General features: G+C 47.3%; 1 protein-coding gene across 4 annotated transcripts in view; it reads left to right on the top strand.

The window, feature by feature from the left end:
- PKNOX2 (PBX/knotted 1 homeobox 2) overlaps positions 1-21,427 on the top strand; it is a 66,142-nt gene that overhangs the window by 19,657 nt on the left and 25,058 nt on the right. For 3 of the 4 annotated variants that reach the window (NM_204226.2, NM_001398297.1, XM_015297935.4), the window contains exons 3-5: positions 17,648-17,798; positions 18,121-18,198; positions 20,700-20,768. The gene's annotated coding sequence lies outside the window, so the exon portion shown is untranslated. The remainder of the gene's footprint in view (positions 1-17,647; positions 17,799-18,120; positions 18,199-20,699; positions 20,769-21,427) is intronic. The other variant, NM_001398296.1, reaches the window with a different exon arrangement.

Raw genomic sequence — 21,427 nt, 5'->3', positions numbered from 1 at the left:
ACACAGCCAGTTTTAATGAGCATTATAAATCCTAATGAATATATTTTCGACGTGCCTTTTATTGGCTTGTTTTCATTAGCAGAGGTCTAACAAACAGGTCCGGGTGGGAATGGTGGAGCGGTGCTCCACACCTCTGCTCCTCTGCCTCCCTCCCAGCAGCAGAGCGGTGCGTACGGCCGTTGTCCCATCCAGGAGCGCCCATTTTGGGGCTGAGTTATTTTGGAGCACTGAAAGCTTTTGCCATCTCACAGTCACAAAATCATTAAGGTTGGAGCTTAATGAGATCCTCAAGACCTTTCGGGTCCCCAATCCAACCCCAGCCCACCACACCGTGCCCACTGCCCACATCCCTCAGTGCCACATCCCTGCAGTTCCTGATGTGGAACCATGGGACAGTGACCCAACATCGCTGTGCAGCTGTGCCAGTGCAGCACCGCTCTTTGGGAGAAGAGATTGTTAATTATATCCAATCTGAACCTCCTCTGGCACAATTTGTGGCCATCGCTTTGTGTCCTAAATGCAGTATTTCCCTCTATATGAGGCACTGAAGGATTCTGGGGGAAAAAAAGTGTGGTTTAGGGTCAGGGGGGCGGCTTGGAAGGGCTCTCAGGGCTGCAATCTGCCACCAGCGTCATCCTTTTGCAACTAGGAGCAAACATTGAAGAGCTCAGTGCATTTGTGTTGTGGCCCTGTTGCCCTTTCGTCCCTCTCAGGGAACGTTTTGGAGTTATTTATATGTGGCCTGGGCCGGGCTGAGCCCCGCTGGGGGGGAATATGGGGCTGCATCTCCACCAGGTTCAGTGGGAGCTGCTTTCACCACACTGCTCCAACAACTCTACTTTATTAGGTTGTTTTTTTTACATGCAGGCAGGCCTCCTTTCTCCATGGTGAATTTCTGAGGAAAAGTCATCCTTTTTGTGCTCTACCGTGCTGCAAAAAGTATATATGTGTATGTATATTCAAATAGCGTCAACAGTTGTGCAGGCAGCCGGCTCTGCGTTGTCTTTGTCATGTGGAGTTTTGTGGCAGAGGAGGCAGAATTGCAATAAAATAAAATAAAATAAAATAAAATAAAATGCAAACAGGCATTGCACTGCAAAGTTGCGAAGTAAAAATAATTTTTATGAAAGAGCAAACAGGTTTTGCATTGCCAAGTGGCAAAAGCCCAAATGTGCATGCACAGGGGATTTGCAAAAATGCTTTGCAGAGTTTCAAAATCCTGCAAGGGCATCGCACTGCAAAACCTTCGTGCACATTGCATTGCATTGCAAAAAGAGCAAGCGCAGTGCATCGCCTTGTAAAGCCTGCAAATGCATTGCATTGCATTGCAAAACTTGCAGCGTTCTTCAAGTGCCAGAATGGAGTCAGTTTATTGTAGTCAGCAACAAATTAGTTCCAGTAACTCCATGTTTTTTCTGCGAAGAGGAATGAATTCCCTCTTCTGTTTCGCCTTTGGAAACTCAGGTTTAATGACGGGGATCTTTCTTTGCACAGAGGATTAACTATGCCCCCTTTTAATTCATAATCCCTTTATTGCTGTTCAGCTTTTGCTGTGACCCGCTGCCTATCCTTTGGCTGCTGACACCAAATTTATCGCCTTATTATGAAGCCAAAAATTGTTTGCTTTCCTTGGAGTTCCCCACCCCCAGAGTTGCTTTTCTGCCCCAACGGCACTGCGGCCGACCCGCTCAGAGCCACCAGCGCTGCGGGTTTGGGCAGAACTCGCCGAGCATTGCTGGTGCTGCAGCCTCATTACAGTAATTTAGCTGTTATTAAGTGATTGTGGTGCATTTTCAGCCAAAAAAAAGCCCTACTTTTGACAGATGAGAGGAAAGCGATTTCCTTATTTTTCATTTTCTAAAATCTTTTTTGAAACCCGAAATGGGAACATCCAGCAGTGGGAAAAAGGGGCCATTGGGCTGCTGGGTGAATCGGGACCTCCCTTCCCCCAAACCCCCGCAACCCACCGATGTGAAACCCCACCTTCAGGACCCAAATTAGCGCGAGGTTAATTCCGATATTTTCAAACTCCGGAGTTTACGTTCCCATGGCAACCAGTATTTTTATCCTCTGCGCCGTCGGGGAGCAGCGCTCCTCTGAGAGCCTCCGAGGTGTCGGGGTCGAGTCAGAACAAATAAATACAGCGCAGGAATTTGCGCCGCGTCGCCTTCGCGGGCAGCGGGAGACGGCAGTGCTGGCAGTGGGGTCGGGTGGGAGAGCGGCCGGAGGAGCGGAGCTGATAGGGGCTGCGTGATGGAGAGGCGCAGCCGGGTGATGCTGAGCGCTCTGTGCTGGGAGAGCAGCGGGCGTTGGGGATCCCCCAAAGCCCCCTGGCCATGAATGGGGAATGTGGGGGGTGTTCAGACTTTGTGAGCTGGAGTTGTATGGCTGCTTCTGAAGGAACTGGTGTCCATGGTTTGGGTGAGATGAGAGAGGGGACAGGAAAGGAGGGTTTGGGGTGAAAACCACCAGATTTGGCTCAAAAATTGCCACCGTGATGGGAGTCTCACCCAACACCGAGAATTTGGGCAAACTTTGGAGCCCAGCCGTGCAGTCCGGGTCCGAGGAGCCGCACTCTGCCAATTCTGCAGCCCTCTGGACAGGAATTAATGTCTCAAGCTGACATTTTTCCCCGGACGGGAGGCTCCCAGCGCGCAGCCTGCGCCGTCCAGTTAAGCAAATTAAAGATGGTTTTGTGCCGTATTTTTCTCTTGACTGAATCAAACAAAGCTGTTGGCATAGAAACAGCCTTTTGTGGAAAGGTCACCTGCACAGAGGGCGTTTTAGGTGTAATTCAAGGAGATTACAGGGGATTAGGGAACGTTTAAGTCTATATTTTTATATACGGAGGGAGCGTATGTATCGTGGCACGCCTGTGTGTCTGTATGCTTATATGCTCATGTGCTCGTGCGTACCCATAGATATATATATATTTGTGTGCACTTCTTTAAGGGAAATACGATAAAGGAGCAATATCCAACCAGGCTGGGAGGTTCGGCAAATTAAAAAGTCTGCGATAAAGGTTTTATTTCCCCTTTTTTTTCTTTTCTCTCTTTTTCCCTGCGTGCGGCGGGGCGATATCGGCACGAAGCGCTTTCTCCTCTGTGTTTTTGCGCTTGGCTTTAATTAAACCTCAGGCAGGGCTGGAAAAATGTGGCGAGACGAGATAATTGCGGTATTCCCCACGCGGGGCTCAGCGCCACGGAGGGAAAACGCGAGGAGGAGGAATTTGGGGACGGAGCCGTCGGGGGACGTGGGCGGTCGGGGCCGCGAGCCCTGGGCTGAGTGGGTTCCTTTGCAGCCCCCAAATGCCCCACAGTAGCGGTTTTTGCCCCACTGTGCACCTCCATGGTTTTGCAGGGAGTGGGAAAAATGAGTAAACCTGGATTTTATTCAGACGACCAGCACAGGTTGCTTTTCTTTGCCTCTTTTTTTTCTGGCACCACGTTTCCAAGGCAGGAATTTAGAAGGTGAGATCGCTGCCAAATGGCGTTTGTATGGGGTTTGACACAGGATCACTCCCTGCAGCTCTGGGTGCTTTCTCCCCGGATCCCCCAAACTGGTGCTGTTCTGAGTGCTGCACATCCCCCCGAAATCAAATGCTGATTCCATGAGAGGAAAAGCAATGTCCTTTTTCCAGGTTTTCCCACAATAAGTCCTTATAACAGAAAGCAGTGTGTTGGAAGCAGCCTGGCTGGTAGGAAGGGCTTCCCGCGCCTGACCTTGCTGGAGCCCGTTGGGATGTAACAGGAGAGAGAGGCCGTGGAGATGTGGGGACAGCCGGGAAGGAAGGATTCAGGCAGACAGCGATAACAAAACCCCCACCTCGTGTCTTCTCATGTATCTGTAGCAGCTCGTGGTAGCAAACATTTGGTTCAGATTAGGTTTTGGTGATTACAGCTTGTCAGAAAATATTGTTTGCATCCTGCAGGAAATATTATGTTTTAACTTTATTTTCATTCCAAGTAGTCAAAATATTGATTTTTCATTTTTTCAGGGTAAAATTCCAAAAGCAATTTCTGTTTGGACACATGGAAGCAAAACCTACCAGCTCTGTCTGCAGACGTGAAATGTTTTGACATTTTTAAATGTTAGTTTCAAATTGACATTTCAACTTAAAATAGCATTAAAATGGCACAGAGTGAAGCTGTTGATTCAAACAAAAATTAAATTTCATCGAGGCATTTCAAAACTTTGCATTTTTCTCCATTCTGAATGAATGGTTTGGAGAAGGGGCCATTCCTTGCCACTGGTGCTCTTCCTTCAGAGGAGACCGGATGGGCAAAGAATGCACTGTTTCACCCCAGGTTTGGTATTAAATAATCCTGGGCTCCCTGTTTGCCATTTTGGAGACCCCAGAAAAGCAGAAAAATGAGCTTTCCCTGCACTGAACCGGTGAGACGTGGGAATGAATCAAAGAGCATCACTGGGCTGTATTCATTGGAGGCCTTTGAAATTTGCAATGTTGACGTGAGATTTTGGCTTTCTCCCCTGGAGGAGATTGCTCTGCTTTTGACATCCCGTGGTGGCAACCTCTTGACTTGCAGCCTTTGGCAGGGAAAAGGCAGCAAGGAGGTTTTTTTCCTCTTTTCTGTAGAACTGCAATATTGGATATATCAGCACATGTTCCTCCAAGTGAAAAAAAAAAAAATATGCCCAAATAAATCAACTGAAAAAGAGAGAAAGAAAGAATAAGAGAAAGGAAGAGGGAAAAAACAACCAACGGAATAACAGTTGTATTTTTTCCCATGTTGGTTGGTGGCCAAATCCCATCGCCCGCTGGCGTTGGAGGTGGGCTGCATCTATTCAGCTGGGAGCAGCTGTGTAGGACATAGGCCAATAATATATCAACAGAGAGGCAAAAAGCTACAGCGAGCCTCAAATGGTTATTGCTCTTATTCATCCAAGTGCCTGCGGTTCCCATTTCAAGGTAAAGAAAATGGGAACAAACACCGATAAAAAAAACCCACGTCCAGCGTGGATGGCCAGACAAAAAGTGCAATGACTTCAGGTTGGCTTCTGCCAGTTTGCAGTTAATTGGCTGTCTTTCCAATTCAGCTGGGGTTGGGTTGGCGGTATTTTGTTTTGGCAAGTCTCATTTTGGGGGCAGGTGCATCCACAGAATTGGGCCAAAATGGCCATTGGGAGTCCTGCAGGCATTTGCAGGTCATGAGGATTTGAGGTTTTTCCCTGATGATTGGGAAAGAGTGCTTCCTTCGGGGCTGGAAGCAACAGGAATGGCCCATCCTATGAGCTGATGCAGTGATGTTGGATAAACGGCATTTCTGGATGCCTCAGAAGTGATGAGCACCACACACTCACCACAGGAGAAGATGGATCAAAGTTTTGCTGCTTCTTGTGGTTCTTCCACCGTATCAGCAAAGAAACACAGAAAAACACTTCTGGGGGGCTGCCTTTGGGTGCTGCTGCTCAGTGTGTCTCGAATGGAAATCCATTGGAAGTCTCAGGGAAAGACTTTTCCCTGACAGTCTCATTTCTGCCCTCTGAGCCCTTCTCATAGACAGCTCCTCTTCCAACCAGAGAAAAAAATCTGCAAAAATAGACGTTCCTTCTTTAGAACAAGGAAATATTGAACAGAGAAGAGATTTCAGCTTTGGGAAAATCTCTGTTTCTGTAGGAAAAATTGCTGTTTCCATTGGGTCCCTCAATGGCTCTTTTGAAAAAGATCTCGTGTTCGACCAGAATTGATGGCCAAGGCTACAAGTGCAGAGTGCTGTTTCCAGCCAAAGTTGCCAAACGAGGTGATAAATAGTCTCTTCGGGGGGATTTCTTTTAATATCTGAAGTCACTTTATAGCAGTATTTGACTTTTATGGCAGTCTTTGGGCAGTTGGTTTGAGTCACGCTTCCTCTTAGCACAGCCGTGGACGCAGGATCAGCTCTGCTCTGAAGGATCAGCACTGTATTAATGGCTGTTATTTAATAAGAGCACAAATAAATCCATGTCCAGAAGTTGTTCATAACCGTGCTTTGTTCCTCAAGGCGTGTGGGAAGCGGAGCATCCATCCTCAGGAGCATTCAGCCATTTGTTTGGCTCGTTTGGAATTGCCTAAAAATAGGGCAATTCTCAACCTGCGTGGAAATGAAAGTACAGAGAGATGATGAGTTGGGAACGTCCTGACGTGGAGTTTCTGGCATGCTACGCTGCTAAATGTGAACTTTATGGCATCCACACGCTTCCTTTGAATACTAATAGCTAACAGAGGCGAATCAGCACCCATTAGCGGGTCAGCCACGCGGGTTAACGCGCACCACCCGCTCTGCAGGGGAACGCCTCGTCAACGCCGGGCCGGATCGCCTGATTGCTTTGGGTGGAACAAACCCTGGCCATGTGCATCTTGCCCCGCAGACGTGGGATCTCCCGGAGCCGGGTTTTCCGTGGAAGGTTCCTGTGATTTGTTTTGCTGTGTGCTGACTGCAGACAGCAGTGATAACACCTTCCGCCGGGCGCACACGGCACATGCAGCTCCGATCTATCACAGCTTACTGCAGGCTATTAATAGTTTATTAACTCCATTTAAACTCTGCCTAAATGCTCCCAGTGTGCCAAGTGTCTCTGCATGGAAATTATTGAGAAAAAAGAATTAAATGGAATTACTGAGTGTGCCAGGGCACGTCTGGAACCTGTGCTGTGTCCCCCACATTTCTGCAATTAGCGCAGGGTGTTTGTGTGTGCACCTGGAAAATGCTGGGGACGTGGTCCTGCTTTTCTTAGGAACTGTGGTGTCTCTGAAAAGGGATGCCTCCTGGAAGCTTGTGTGGAGGGTTTGTTCATGCTGAGCCAACCCCAGACCTGCAATTTTGCATTTGCTGCTGCTTGTCTCGGAGCAGCTCGGGCTACAGATCAGTGATCAGCCCCAAACTTCAGAAATTCATTCCCATAATGAGGAAAGAGGTGTTTTCCCAGCCCACTCCTGCCTATGGGGAGTTGAGTTTGGGGGATTGCGGATGGCAGGAAATTTCTGCCACTGGAAGATTGTTGGGAACCTACAATTTATGTTTGCTTTCACGGCTGATCCTCACCCACGGGGATCCCATCATTTGATCTCAAGCACTCCCTGCCTGCTAAACACAAAAAAAAAAATGTATATTTTTTCATCTCCCCCTTCACTTTGCTGTGATGTTTCTTTGTCTCCCACCATTCCCCGAGTATTGAGAGTCAAGCCAGGGCATTAATATTGATGCAGACCTCGGTTATTAGGAGCTGCATTTCCGAGCGTGCCGGCAGCATATAAATACTATTACAGGGTAATTAGTGAGCATCAAGCTGAGTTTGGATCTTGCAGGGCTTGGTGTCCTACTTTCGTGGTTTTGTGTGTGGGGTTGCTGGGGTTTGCCCACAATTGGAGCTGAAGGCTGGGTGGGATCCCATCCCCGAGCACCCAAACGCTGAGCGGAGCAGAGCACAGCAAAACACAGAGCGGGGAAGGAAAAGGCTGTCGTGGCTCTCCTTCTTTGAAAGCTGTGTGTATTTGATGTGCAAAGTCGCTTCCGACTTTCTCGTTACATTTTCCCCGTTTTTTTGTTTGCTTCCATCCCTCCTTGCCAAGATGGGATTTCATGGTTTGCATTTTCTCCTCCTGTGCCATGTTTTAGGGTTTTTTTTCTTCCAGTCTTGTAAAGTTAGAGGAGGTTTCAGCGTTGCCAAAGGGCAAATGCAGCTCAGTGGTTCTGAGGGCTGGGGATGCTGCAGGGCTCCCAGCCTCCCAGAGCAGCAAACAGCTCACACCGTGCAACACTTTGCAGCAGAAAGGGGACGAAGAGACAACTGTTTCTGGGAGAAGTAACGCCCAGACAGTCCTGGTGCCTTAGATCTGAAAAATGGGTGCTCCTTGAATTCCTCACACTCCTTTATTTCATCACTGCCTCCACTTCCTTCCCTCGGCAACTACAAGGAGAGGTTGCCACCCAAAAGGAGGCACCCAAAGGTTGTGGCTCCGTCCCCAAGTCCTTCGTTTTTTCCCACGGTGCTGCTGTTACCATCTCCTGCTGAAACAAGCTGTGAATAATTGAGGAGCGTTTTGCATCTTTTATAGCTCTGAACTTCGACTAAAAGGAGTTTTGAGATGCTGCTGCCTGTGCAATAAAGTATGAATGTGGCTGAAGGCGAAAAACCTCAATCTTGCATGAGTGAAAAGGGACGGGGATGGGGGGTGACAGCAGTGGGAGCCGCGGAGGCCTCTGAATGCTGCGAGCTCTTAGAAGTGGTTTAACACATTATTTCTATGTGTTGACATGGGAGAAAGGGCATTCAGCTTGCAGGCTGGCAAGCTTGTCTTGGCCCCAGTATTTCCTTGTCTGAGGCTGTCAGGGTGGTTGGAGAGGCTCGGGGTTTGTCATTCTGGTTGGGATTGGGGAAATCAATACAGTGTGCTGCACAGGGGGGTGAATTGCTGCCCCTGGGGTAAATCAGTCACTGCAGCTCTGTGCACCCAGGAGATAAACCCACCTTCTTGCACTTCACCACCCCCATTTCTTTTTTGCAGTATGGTCACTGCTGTTGTCTGCTGCTGGGTTTCCCTCTCCATGTCAGGTGTTTGAGCCCAACCTTACAGTTCTGAGGACTCTTCGTTGCTTGAGGCTTTTAGTACATTTGCTGTTGGCCAATGGGAGAGGTGCAGCCTCATTGGGAGCATGCTAACAGGAACATGTCTTTGTCTCCTGCTCAGGGATGCTCATCCCCAGCTTTGGGATGGTCGTTTCCAGCTTTCCAGTTTGGGATGATCACAGAGGACTTTTCCTTCAGGGGCTGCACTCACCAACATGTGGGCTTTAGCGGGTGTCCGCGTCTAGCTGCGGGAAGGATTTTAAATTCCTGACTAATTTCTTTTCCATGAAACAAATGAATCTTCAGAAGGGTGTTCTGTCGCAGCTGCTAAGCCGTTTAATTTATCTGAGTCGTTTACAATTTGTGATGGGGCTGTTAATGGCCTGATGTGGGGATCAGCATCACTTAAATACTTGGAGGTTGGGTTCTTTTTTTTTTTTTTTTCCCTCCTATCCTATATTTTTTCTTTTGGTTTTAAAGTTGTTTCTGGATTTGTCCCCAGAGGCACAAAGCTGTGTTTGGAAAACGTCAGCTCTGTGTCCCCAGCCCCTTTGTCACACTGAAAGCGCAAACCGCAGCCCACCCAGGGGGACGTGCTGCCCTGCTACTGCTTACTGCTTCAAAGTACCTGTCTGTGATATGAAACATGCCATAAAATGAATACATTCCAGATGTCCCTGCAAATTCCCCTTGGCTTCGCCATCCACCTGAAGGCAGACGATGTGGTGAGGCTCCTCAGCACCCACTGCTTTGCTTGTATGGGGCTTTCCTGCCCCACAGAGTGGGATGGTGGCTCGTTCCGTGTTCCCGTGGCAGTGGAGGAGGTCGGCTGTCAATAACCAGGGGTGATGTCTGCAAGACTTGCCCGGTGCAGTGTGGCTGCAGCTGCTGGCAGCAGGTCCCGGGGGGTGATCTCCCTCCTGACTCGGGAGGGGTCTCTGTCCTTGGTGTTTGGAGGGATTTTCAGCCTTGTAGATAGAGATTATCTCTCCTTGTAAAGTCTCCATTCACATCTTGGAGAGGAGCTCCATCCCGGGACTTTGGGGGATCTCAGCCCTCCAGCTTGGGAGGGCTCAGTGCTGTGGGTTTTAGGCATTTTATGGTTGGGGGACTGCCGTCCTTGGAGTTTGTGGAATCCAGGTCCTTGGGGTGAGGAGGACCTTTGCCTTGGGTTTTGTGGAGGTCTGTCCTTCAGAGTTGGGAAATCTTCATCTTTGGGTTATGGGGATCTTTTTCCCCAGGGTTGGTAGGGCAATGTGCATCCTTGGGGCTGGCAGATCTCCATACATGAAGATGGTGGAAGTGGTGGGAAATCCATCCTTGAAGGTTCTCCTCCCTCAGGGTTGGGGGATCTCTGGCCACGGAGGAGCTCCATGCTCAGAGGACTTCCATCCTAGATGTTTGGCCAAACTGGGAGCTACTGCTTCTTCCGCGTAGCACTCACCTTAATGCAGAAGTCATGGGATTCTGGCCAGGCTCTTGCCCTTGGAGAGGAGTTGGGTTGCTGTGAGCCTGCACCTGTGAGTGATGCCAACTTTGCAGGCAGCTCAGCAACCATTGCCTTTGTTTTCTCAAGAGCACCACAGAAATCACAGTGGTACAGTGTTTGGTGTCTCACGGGTGGATTTCCAGGAGATACAGGCAGCAATTCCCGTGGTACCCGTGGTGTTGGGGTCCAGTTGGGTGGGAGCACTGCATAAAATGGGAATGCTGGTGGTGTGGAAGGCGGTAAAGTAGTTACAAAAGCTAGAATTACTATTCATAGCTAATACATTGCATGGCACTAATTAATTTTTAAAGAGACTCGCCGGGGACCTCATTGCTAAAACGTGATGTTTTCTCCTCCGGCACCATAACTGTTAACTCAAAACAAAGCAGAAAGACAGAAAGGAAGAGGAACTGCAGCATCCGAGGGATTTCTCTGACGGGCAAATCCTGCTGTTGGGATTGGGTTGGGGTCACGCTGTTGCATCCCTCCAAGGTTGCTTTTTTTTCGGATGAGTCAAATCCAGCTTCCCTGAAGTGCAGAAATGTCCCTGGAGCTCAGAGCACGCTGAGAGCGGAGGGAAGAGCTATTCTGGGCTCTGCTCTCACCTGTCTCACTTTACCCGAGCGTGGCTTTCCTGAATATTTTTAGCCGTGTTTTATTACCAGCCTCGCAGGCCCCAAACCAGCGGATTATTGCCACTGCACAGTTACTTACCCACATACAAGTTATTTAATTCAAATAGTCTTTGGGAGCACTGAGAACAGGCTTTCCTGGACATTTTTGTTGTCGCTGGCATCTGCACAGGAATCAACAGCCAAATATTCTTATCCAACATTTCCCAGCACACGACGTATGTAGTATGGCTCCTAAAATGGCCAAAGCCATAAATGCTTTATCTTCAATTTGCGTTTAACTGTTACTTTGATCAGGCTGGACGTTTTTCTCACCACCACCTCGAATCAACCTCTGAATTCCAACACCTGAAGTTTCATCAGGGTGTTTTTCTCCAAAAGAATGGGCACTTATCAAGCTTCAGCAAAACTGTTCCATAAAGTCACATTCAGTGCTTCTGTGTGTTTGCCCCCTCCGTCCTTACCATTTCATCTGAAAATTAGGAAAATTGGTTGCTCAGGGCAAACCTTCCCTGCTGCTCTGCAGGGAGGTGATAGCAGAGTTTGGTCCAGACTGGTCCAGGGGTAACAAATTCCAGTTGTCCCATTGCAATATTCGATTCCGCTTTTGCTGGTAGCAGCCCGGGGTCACAGAGCACTGCGCTCACGTCCTCCCCCAGACGGAGCCATTTCTGGTTCCATATGGAAAAGGGCTGTGGCATCTGGTTTCACTCTCAGCAGCTGGCAGCTTGAAGCCTGTGTTCTGCGTGGTGTGGAGTAAAGAGAAAATAAAGTGTCGAATTGTTTGGCATTATCAAGGATTTCTGCTCCCCAGGACTTCTGCATAAAGAGATGGAAATTTTAGCTGCTGGAGCCAAGAAACACACAGAAGTATATGAATTTATTACATTTTATCTCATTCTCCTGCAAACAACGCTGGAAATGTCAAAAGATCATCTATTGTTTCATCATTTATAAAGAATTTTTGTTTTCGTGTTGTATTTTCTTTGATGCGTGGCTGTGGGGAAGGAAAAGAAATTGGAGCAGGAGATGGCAGGTTGAAGGAGCAGTTAGTCTGGCCGCAGAGCTACGTGCATTTAAATTTCTCACATCCCGGTTTTTAATTTAACAAATGTAATTAAGGATGGGGTAGGTACTCGGATTATTCATTTACTCCAGATGGAAAAATTAAATTGAATGCAAATTCTATAATCAGACATGAAGTTGAGGATGTCGGACGTGATGGGGAAGTGTCAGCACATTAATGGGACCACTTTCCCTAAACAGCACCCAAATCTAGAGCTAGGGATTATTTGAATAATTGAGGTGGCATTTGATAAGATATCTGATTGCTGATATCTCCTTAAGATGGAGCCTTAATTGTAATTCTCCATCAAGGAGGATTAATCTGCGTAACGGGGCTGCTGGGAGTGGTGCGGTCTCAGACTGCCTCGCTCGAGTTTTGGTCTTTTTTCAAGGGCTGCCATTCCTGGTAACGGTGCCAAAATGATTGGTGGCATCTCCTGGTCTGTTACGTATGATGTGGGAGACCAGCAAGCCTTGTGGCTCATCCCTGGGCCTCTGGGGCTGCGCGAGTCCTGGCAGAGGGATTTCCCAAGGGTTGAGCCAACGCCGCAGCATCAGTCTGCTCTCATTTCCTAGCTTGAGGGTGCAATCAAACCCTTATTTCTTTGTGAAATAGAGACAGAAGGGAATACTGATGTGTCTTCACCAGAAGACCTTGTGAGATCCTGAGTGTCCTCTGATGGGATGCTGCCACTGGGCAGCCATCGGGAGTGGATGGACGCTGAGTCCCAGCTCAGCCTTGGTGGGGGCAGCAGGAGGAATTTACACTCAGCCTGGTGGCAAACGTTTGGCCGCAGTCGTAGGCAGCTCCTCTTGCATTTCCTCAACACTTATGCTGCACTTTGGAGAAATAACTGTTCTGTAGAGTCCTTCTCACTGCCAGCAGTACTTGTTCCTCTTGGAACAAGGCATAACAGGAGTGAGATGGAGATAAACTCTGCTTCTTGAATCCCACATCTGGCAGATGAAATGAATTATTTCCAATGGTCATTGTTTTTGCCAGAAATAATAATTATTCTTAAAGGAAAACAACAACAACATTTTCTTTAATGTTGACTATCCAGAATTGTAAAATAATCATTGCAGCCTTTCTTTCTCGCCTCCTGCATCTAGCAGCAAACGAAGAAAGGGAAAGAGAGATGAAAGAGGGCAAAGAGATAAAGCTTGAAAGATTTATTTTCTTGAGAGCGTGCATATTTTGGAACAAAATGTAAATGAAACACACACAAAAAAAAAACGCTAGGGAGGAAATACTCGTGAGCCCTACCTGCAGATTTTGGATTGCCCAACAGTGATGAGTGCAACCTATATCTCTGCTGTCTTTAATGTAAAGCCATATGCAGATTTTTCATTCTTTCTTTTTTTTTCCTTTTTTTTCGTTTTCTTCTTTTTCTTTTCCTCACCATCCTACCCTCAGCTGTCGCTACGTAGTAATATCCATTTCTTCTAAATGGGTGCATTCATCATCTCAGCAATGTGATTTTAGCACTCGGACGATCTCTTAGGTCAGCATTCCCACTCCACCACCAGAAGGGCACAATTCCCCCCCAAAACTTAAATCACTTGAGATAAGTTGGGCATTATCTTCAAGGTTGCAAATTGCTTGTTTGCTCCTCCAGCTGGAGCTCTTAATTCAGAACAATTAGCATGCCATTTAAAACAGAAACAAAGCATATGGAGGTGATCCCGGGAAAAGAGTATCTGTGGGTTGGAGCACCCCATTGCCTGGCATTCACTGAACCAGCTTGGCCCCAGTTTGTCTTTCTTTGCACATCCCAGCTCTTCCTTTTGTCCTTCTTTCCTCTCTCCCTTCATCTCTTCCCACCCCCAACCTCCCTTCTTCCCTTCCCTGCTTTCTTTCCCTACTTTCCTTACCCCCTTGCCTCCATCATGTTTGCTCTTATGGTTCATACTGGAATTGCATGAGAATGTTATTGAGAGAACCAAGAATTTATTTTTCATGTGAAATAAGAGCAGTGTTTTCCTTCAGGTCTTTGTAGGAATCAGCATTGCCTGACACACATTGTGTCACGGGAGCATTTTTGTTCACCCCACAAATGATCTGCACATCTTCCCAATGTACTTTTCTACCACTGGGGTTTTCTGTGAGCCCCCAAACCTGCAGACCCAGGCTGTGAAGCCGAGCAGGTCATTTTAAAGAGCTTTTCTGCAGTCCCTTTCCTGTTACTCCCTGTCAGAGGATGGATGGAGGCAGCATCGGCAAATCTGAATAACTAATCAGAGTCCTCATTAACCCCCTGCAGAGATGCTCAAACATTCACTTTGCTGTTTGTGAAGCAGAAAAAAAAAAGAGAGAGGGAGAAGAAAAAAAAAAAAAACAACACAAAACGACCCACCCTGCATTAAAATTGATGTGTTATTAATCCCACTGTTCAGACCTCATGGGCACCAAATTTTGCTCCATCTCGCCCAAGGCTGAGCAGCGTGGGGCCGCTCCTGTGGGGCACTTTGACTTTCCATTATTTATTGGTGCAGTGTGGTGAGGCCGCTTTGTTCCCCGTGCCCAGATGTGCACACATGTGCCTGGCGGGGAGATTCCCATATTTCTTTACATTTCCCCCCACTTCCGAGGATGCAGATCGCCTACAGGGGCAGTGCTCTGCTCGTGGATTCATCTGTGGCTGGTGCATGGCTTTGCTTTTTCAGAAATATGGCAGTAGTGCGTGCATGTTGGCACATTGCAAGTCTTTTTGCTGATGATGGCATCATCAGGGTTAGCTTGAGACTCTGGGAAGGTGGAAGGATGAATGGGTGAGAGTGCTCAGCTGCTCTCTGCCCCTTCAGATGTCCCCACCCTGCAGCTCTGGATGTGTTTTGTGGCTCGTACTGAAATTGCCCAATGGGGAAAAAACAAAACACAATCAAAAGAGTTTTTGCAGCGCTCCTTATTCCAGCTTGCAGTGGGCGTTGGAGCTTCTGTTGTGCTTGGAGAGCAGTCATCACCTCTTGATTAAGACTGGTGCTCTTCAAAGAGCACAACTGAAATGTGAGCCTTGGTTTTGTTCATCTGTAATACTTGTCCTGCCGATAGGGTTTCTCCAGTTTTCACCACAGGTATAGGGTTGGGGGATGGCACAGCTTGGAGTGGGGTATAAAACAATCCAGCAGAGCAAGCAGCGTTATCAGGGATGTCAGTGTTTGTTGTTCCTGCTCAGGTCAGAGGATCTGGCATGGAGTTTGTTAAAAACTGAGAGCTGCAGTTCAGTGGCACTGAGCTGCTGGCGTTGGAAACGCTGTGATTTGGTCACACTGGATACAAGTCAACGAGCCAGGAAATGTCATTTTTTGCAACAATCCTTAATGATTATTTTTTGCTAAATGTTGATCAGCGTTCAGGCTGAAGTCCTGGGATGCTGGTACCTGACTTGGGTTTCCATCTTCACTGATGGACATGATATGAGTTGGGTAAATGGGGATTTAGGATGTGCTGGGGGATTGCTGTAGATGCAGTCTGTGCCAGGACTGCATATCATTGCCATCGACGTGTCTCATTTGTGACCCTCCAGCAGCTGCTCCATGCACTGAGCGCTGGATCTGCCATGGAGCAGCTCGGAGGTGACATCTCCATTCCCTCTCGCATCTTCAGGACTTCAAAGGCCTCTGATAAACTTCAAAGGATGCCTTTTGAAGTTGCTAAAAGTGTGTGCTGGCTAATGAAGATTTACGTCCCTTTGCAAGAGTGTGTGGGGAAGTGTTGTTGATGGGATTGGCTATCTGCGCTCCCTGTGGCGGGGACAGAAGCTGCATCTTTTGTGCAGAAGCCATGCAAGCTGTATTTTTGCCTTGTCAAAACAGGTGCGTGCAGTACCCAAGACCGCAGCCCTGGTCAGCTCTGAAGATGGAAATCAGCATTGCTCAGGAGCTGTTTCATTCCTCGCAATGCGCTTTTTATCTGCTCTTCTTCCAGGTCTCACACTTCGTTCATGCAAGCGAAGCCAGATGACAAAAGTCCCTCCCACGGGAGGAAAAAAGGCTTTACAGGGGCGACAAATTGCTGCAAAAATATGAGCTTTTGGAAACTTTGTCAGGACAAATCCAAAGCAGGTCATGTCCCAGCTCCTTGACTAGTATTTGGTGTCAGCCTGTGCTTGCTCTGCCAAGGCATGAGCCCGTGGGTTTTTATTCCCGATTACAAATATCCTTAATGATGTTTGCAATTGAAGAGTTTTGGACTCGAGACCCATCTGAGTGTTCAGCATAACCCAGGTTGAGTCTCTCAACCTCTCGGCACAACCTACACTTGCTCAGGAAGCCAAAAGCCTTCCTGCCCTTCCGTCTCCTGCACCAAGACTTCCATTTTTTGAGATTTTGAGTCCAGCTTTTGGATGGGAGGAGAGATTTTGTGCCAAGAGCAGATGCATAAATGTGTGCTCAAAACTGTAGTGCTGGGAAGTCGGAAGGCATTTTGGGTGGAGAAATCATGGGGGTGATACTGAAACAAACGCATAAGTGCTGGGGCTGTGGTGCATAGCGTGGCAGATATTTTGGGTGGGTGTTGGGGGTCTCAGAAGCTCTCCTCTAGTTGATGCATATCCAGGTGCATATATCCCATGTACATTCAAGGCCTGAGCAGCTGTAGATCAAGTTATATATATATCCTAGACACATACGAGTGATCCAAGGAGGTCTGTACTGTGTGATATACATCGTGGTAGGCAGATACAGATGGAAGATCTGAGGAGCTTTGTGGAAGGGATGTTTATCAGGGGACTTGGATGTTTATTGGAGTTTTGAGGAGCTCTGTAGAGGTGTTATATGTAGCATGGTAGATATATCAGACACGCACTGGAGATCTGGGGAGCTCTCTAGAGGTGATGTATGTCGTGGTAGGTACATACATCAGATGTATATTTTAGATTTGAGGAGCTCCAGACTGGTGATATATATAAGAGATGCATGTATCAGACAAATACGAGAGATCTGAGCAGCTCTCTAGAGGTGATTTATATCAGTGTAGATATAGCAGACGTATATTGGAGATCTTAGGTGATGTTTATCACCTCATATCTAGAGGTGATGTAAATTGAGGGACATTTATCAGACATATATTGGAGATCTGAGGAGCGTGCTAGAGGTGATGTATGTATCAGAGATCTGGGGAGCTTTGCCTTGAAATCATCCACTTGCTTCCAGCGTCTCTTGGAGGCCGTGATGTCATCCGGTTTTCCAGGAATTACATTTCCTATGTTCTCCTTTTGTAGAGAAAAAAACACCACAAAATGCATCCATGGCCATGCAAGTCATTGCGTGGTCCAACTTTTTTTGTGCCTTGTTATCTGTGATGCAGAAGGTTTCAGATAGCAGCTACCTTTCTCCTGGACTCGCCTGGCTTTCTGACTTCTGTCTTGCCAAGGAGTAGCACCCATTTGCCAACCTTGGTCAGAAGAAATCTCAGATTTTAAGTCATACTTGCTGCAGAGAGGGAGATTTGTGAAGGCATTTAGTGAGATAATTAAAGCTGAACTGAGAAATACGGTGATTTGCAGAGGCACCTAAGTGGGTTAGGCAGCTAAATCCCATTTAGGCAGAGAAATTTGCCACTTGATCTGCTTAGAAGGGCCTGGAAATCCCAATCTCAGCTTCTTTAAAGACCAGATCCTTGGGAGAGGCAGCATCATCTCTAACACTTATATAGACTTTTGCTTATTAGATAATCTCGTGATCCACTCCCCTGTTTTTGAATTAATAGCTCTTTCCTGGTTCTTACAGTCTGAGCTGGAGTGTATTTATTATTATATTATTATTATTATTAGGTGCATTTATACTCAAACTAAGATTATAATTAATGATGGGAATGGTGACAGTGCAAAACAGGGGCATGGCCAACAGCAGCGGCAGCTTCACGGCTTTTTCCCTATTTTCTCCTTTTCAGACCCAAACTGTACCAATAACCACTGTGAGAGCCTGTGCTGGGGAGCTGTCATCGTTGAGGAGCAGAAGGGAGCAGGACGAGATACAGCTGTGGATTTCCCTTTGTGGATATACTGGCAACGAGCGCATCTTCATATTGCAGACATATCTCGGTTCGACCTCTAAAACTCTGATTCATTTTTCCCATTCCTTGGAGATGTCCAGAGCTGCCTGTCACATCCCCCGGGGCTCTGACTTATCAGCCACTAGTCCACCTTTCATCCCCAAGGGGCAATTCTCACCTCTGATTCCCTCGATTCCTGCTGTTTTTTGCCCTATCCTGCAATAGACTTGCCCTTGCAGGGTGGCCCGCAGTGGCTTCACTGATGGTGCCAAAAGACGTAGCACAGAAAGCTTCATCCTCTATGTAAGATTTCATCTTTCCATTTCATTGCTTTCTTTCCATGTTCAGTATTTCACCATTTCCTTTCCCAGGCTGTGACCCATACTCAGAAGTTTTGCTTTTGTGGCTGTGAACGTTTCGTGCAGCGGCTCCTCGAGCACCCGCAGACGGTAAGGCAGCCTCGTTTTGTACTAATTGGGCAATGATGTATGAACTGAGAGGGATGTGGTGAGTTGTGACCCCAGCAGGGCTTTGTCTGAGGGGTTTCTGCTCTTTCCTGGTACCTTGCAGTTATTTTGCCCCTTCTCTAAATTCTCTAAATTTAGAGAGAAGTTGCTGACCTTCCTATTTTTACTGTTGTTTTCCTTAGAAATCAGGCAGTGCGGGGGATCTTGCTTTAAAGCTCAAGTGTTGAGAGCATGTTGTTAAGAGCCACAAGCCACGACTGGCCCAGAGGAAAACACGGATTTTGTCATAAAAATACCCTAAATATGGGCTGTTATCACTGCGAAATATTGGCAGCTTAGTAGGGTATGGAGAAATGGTCACCGGTTAAAAATAACTTAAATGCAGAGCTTAAAATAAGATGTGCATGAAACCAAGGGTCTCGCAGTTCTTCAGTCAACCCCACTCGCTAAAATTAGGGCCTGACGGAGTGACAAATGTGTTTGCTCTGTGCCAGCACTGGAGGCACCCAGAGGGTGGCAAAATAAATCCCCGTTGGCTGCAACTTTTCTCCTAAAGAAGAGAAGAAAAATCTTTGGCTGTCGAACAAAATATTAACTTGAAATCTGAGGAGATGCCTTCAGTTTGGGCAGCTGTCCTGGAGAGGAGCCTTATCTCCTCCTAAATCAGCGGAGATGAGGGCTGGAGCATCTCGGGGTAAAACCCAAAGGCTCTTCAGTTCTTTCTGCTCTTCCAGCCCGAAGTGAAGCTTCACTTGGACGGCTTCATGGCAAAGCACAGTGCAAAACCTTTTGCATCTTTTCTTTGAGTTTTGTCTGCTCTGAAAGCCCTTTTAATAAACGGCAGTCAATAATGACAGGATTATTTTCTCCAGGCTGCCCTTTCAGCCTCAATTCTCACCAGTGACCTTCCATCAGCCAAATAAAACAGGATTAAGTATGTGACGAAGTGGCTGAATTTCTCATTATTCCAGATCTCAGGTTTGGCCCCGTTTCTGCTAAGGGTGTAGATTGGGTTGACCTCGGAATCTCTTCTCAGGTAGAATGTAAAACTATCAGAGAGTGTCCAGAGAAGAGCTACGAGGTGGGGAAGGCTCTGGAGAGCCACCTCTCACCAGGAGTTTTGCATTAGAATAAAAACCCCAGACCTGTTTTGCTGGTGGTGGTGAAGACCAGAAAACCAGAGAGCTGCAGGAGAGGGATGTGAAGCAGAAGTGCAGCGAGTTGGGAGCTCTGATTTATCTGCCATATGGGAAAGAGGAAAGCAGCCGGCTCCAAAGGGATTCCTTTCACTCTCCCAAAGGGAAAATTTGCAAGCGTGTTAGCAGGAGTTAGTAAGAAACGAGGCTGATTTAAGTGGGGAAAGGGTTTTATGGGTGTTCCATGGCATTGCTTTGCCTCTGGTGATTCCCATGGGCGTGGAAATCTTTGCCTTGGTTCCTGTGCATACCTTGCCATCCACATTTCTGCAATTGGGGTAGGTCTGCTGCTTTCATCTGATCTCTGCCATATGACCAAAAATCGTGTTTCTGCTGGTGTTGCCATCACTCACACAGGCGTTGGGGGATCTGCGTGAAACTGATGCAAATAGGCAGTGTGTGTTACCCAGTCCTGTACAGTGTGTGGCCGGATCTTTGCTGGGATTTTGGAGCACTGAGGTTGTGGGTGGCTTTTGTCCACCAGTGCCAGTCTGATCCTCTGACTGAAAAACTGGTGATGGACTGTGGGGTGGAATAACAGAGCTGATGGTTACATTTTTGCTGAGGAAGATTTTCTCTGTTCTCCAAGAAGTTCCGTGTCGAAGTCTGAACCTGGTTGGGACTTTGGGGTGAAACTTTCCTATTTCGGGACTGGAATGTGATTGAAATTTGGTGTTTGTTTGTTTGGCTGGAAGTGTGGTTGTGCAGCAATTCCTGTGTCATGGGATTAGCAGGTTGCAATCAAAAATGAAGTGTGCAAGGCAAGTTTTGAAAGCATCAGGATAGATTTTGATCATAAATTATTCACAGTTAATTGCTTGCAGTGAAGAACTGTTAGAAAATTAATCCGCTCCCGATTTTTGCTAATACTCTCAAAGCAATCAGAACCTTTTCCTGGACAGTTTGTGTCCGACAAGGGGAAGTTTGCACATTTTCAGGCTCCTCAGCTACGTTTCACTTCAAAGGTTTTCCATTTGCCCTCCAAAAAAAATTCACAGTTTGCTCTTTTGGGAACTCTTGCTGGGCCGGGGGCTGCATTGCCCGAAATTCAAGTATTTTCATGTTACTTTGAAGAAACCTCTTTGATGTTTCCCTGCGCCAGTTTTTTTTGGAAGGTGCTTTAAGGATCTCCTCTATGAAAGTAACACTACAATGTGTGTAGGTATCTCAGCTCTCCACTTAAAAAAAGAACAAAGTTGTTTAATGCTGCCGTTCAAGGTACATTAACCTTGTCTACTAAAGCTCTGACTGGCTCTTGCAGGTTTTATTCTTGTGTTTATGTTGCAGAGACATCCCTGGAGCATTGTAGTCGGCAGCGGGGATGGGCATCTTCGGAGAGAAGAGAAATATTTAGCGGTAATTGTTGTTCTCATCAGAAATGCACCACAGCAGCTCCCCCTCCCACACCTACTCCTTCCCATGCAGCTGGGGGGGGTTGCAAATATCTTAATGCTGTTTCCCTTCAGCAAGGGGGACATTACCCATCCCGTGGGAAAGCAAGCTGTTTCTGGGACGTGCCATGCAGCACAGCGTGTCCCTTTCCCTTTCTGATGCCTGCGTGTCGGTCAGGAGCTTTTTAGGAGAAGAAAAGGAGTTTGCTCCGGCCCTGAATCTCATCCTGTAGGAATACCAAATCCCAAACTGCGTTACACCGCGGCAGCAGCAGAACCCAGCCTTGCATCGTCTTTTTTTTTTCACTGGCAAATAATGCAGTGATGAGACACCAGGAAGCTGTCAGGGTTCGGTGTGTAGGGGAGCGGTGTCTGGGCTGTTGGCGGTGCAGAAATCCTCCTGGAATTGAAAGGATTTTCCAGAGGAAATTTGGCTACCAAATGTTGCGAAAAAATAGAAATATTTGTTACCCAGTGGTATTTCTGGCATATATCCACATACAGGGCAGCACGCAAGCCCACAAGGTAGAGAGAGAAGAATCATGAAAACCAATTGGGAATGGGTAATACCCTGAAGAACGGGATTCTTCCCCGTTTTTGACCATTTAATGGCACCAGACGTAC

The sequence above is a fragment of the Gallus gallus genome, chromosome 24 (assembly GCF_016699485.2).
Source record: "Gallus gallus isolate bGalGal1 chromosome 24, bGalGal1.mat.broiler.GRCg7b, whole genome shotgun sequence".
NCBI classification, from domain to species: Eukaryota; Metazoa; Chordata; class Aves; order Galliformes; family Phasianidae; genus Gallus; species Gallus gallus.
Note: the sequence above shows the minus strand (reverse complement) of the source record. Positions and strands in the feature narration are given on the sequence as shown.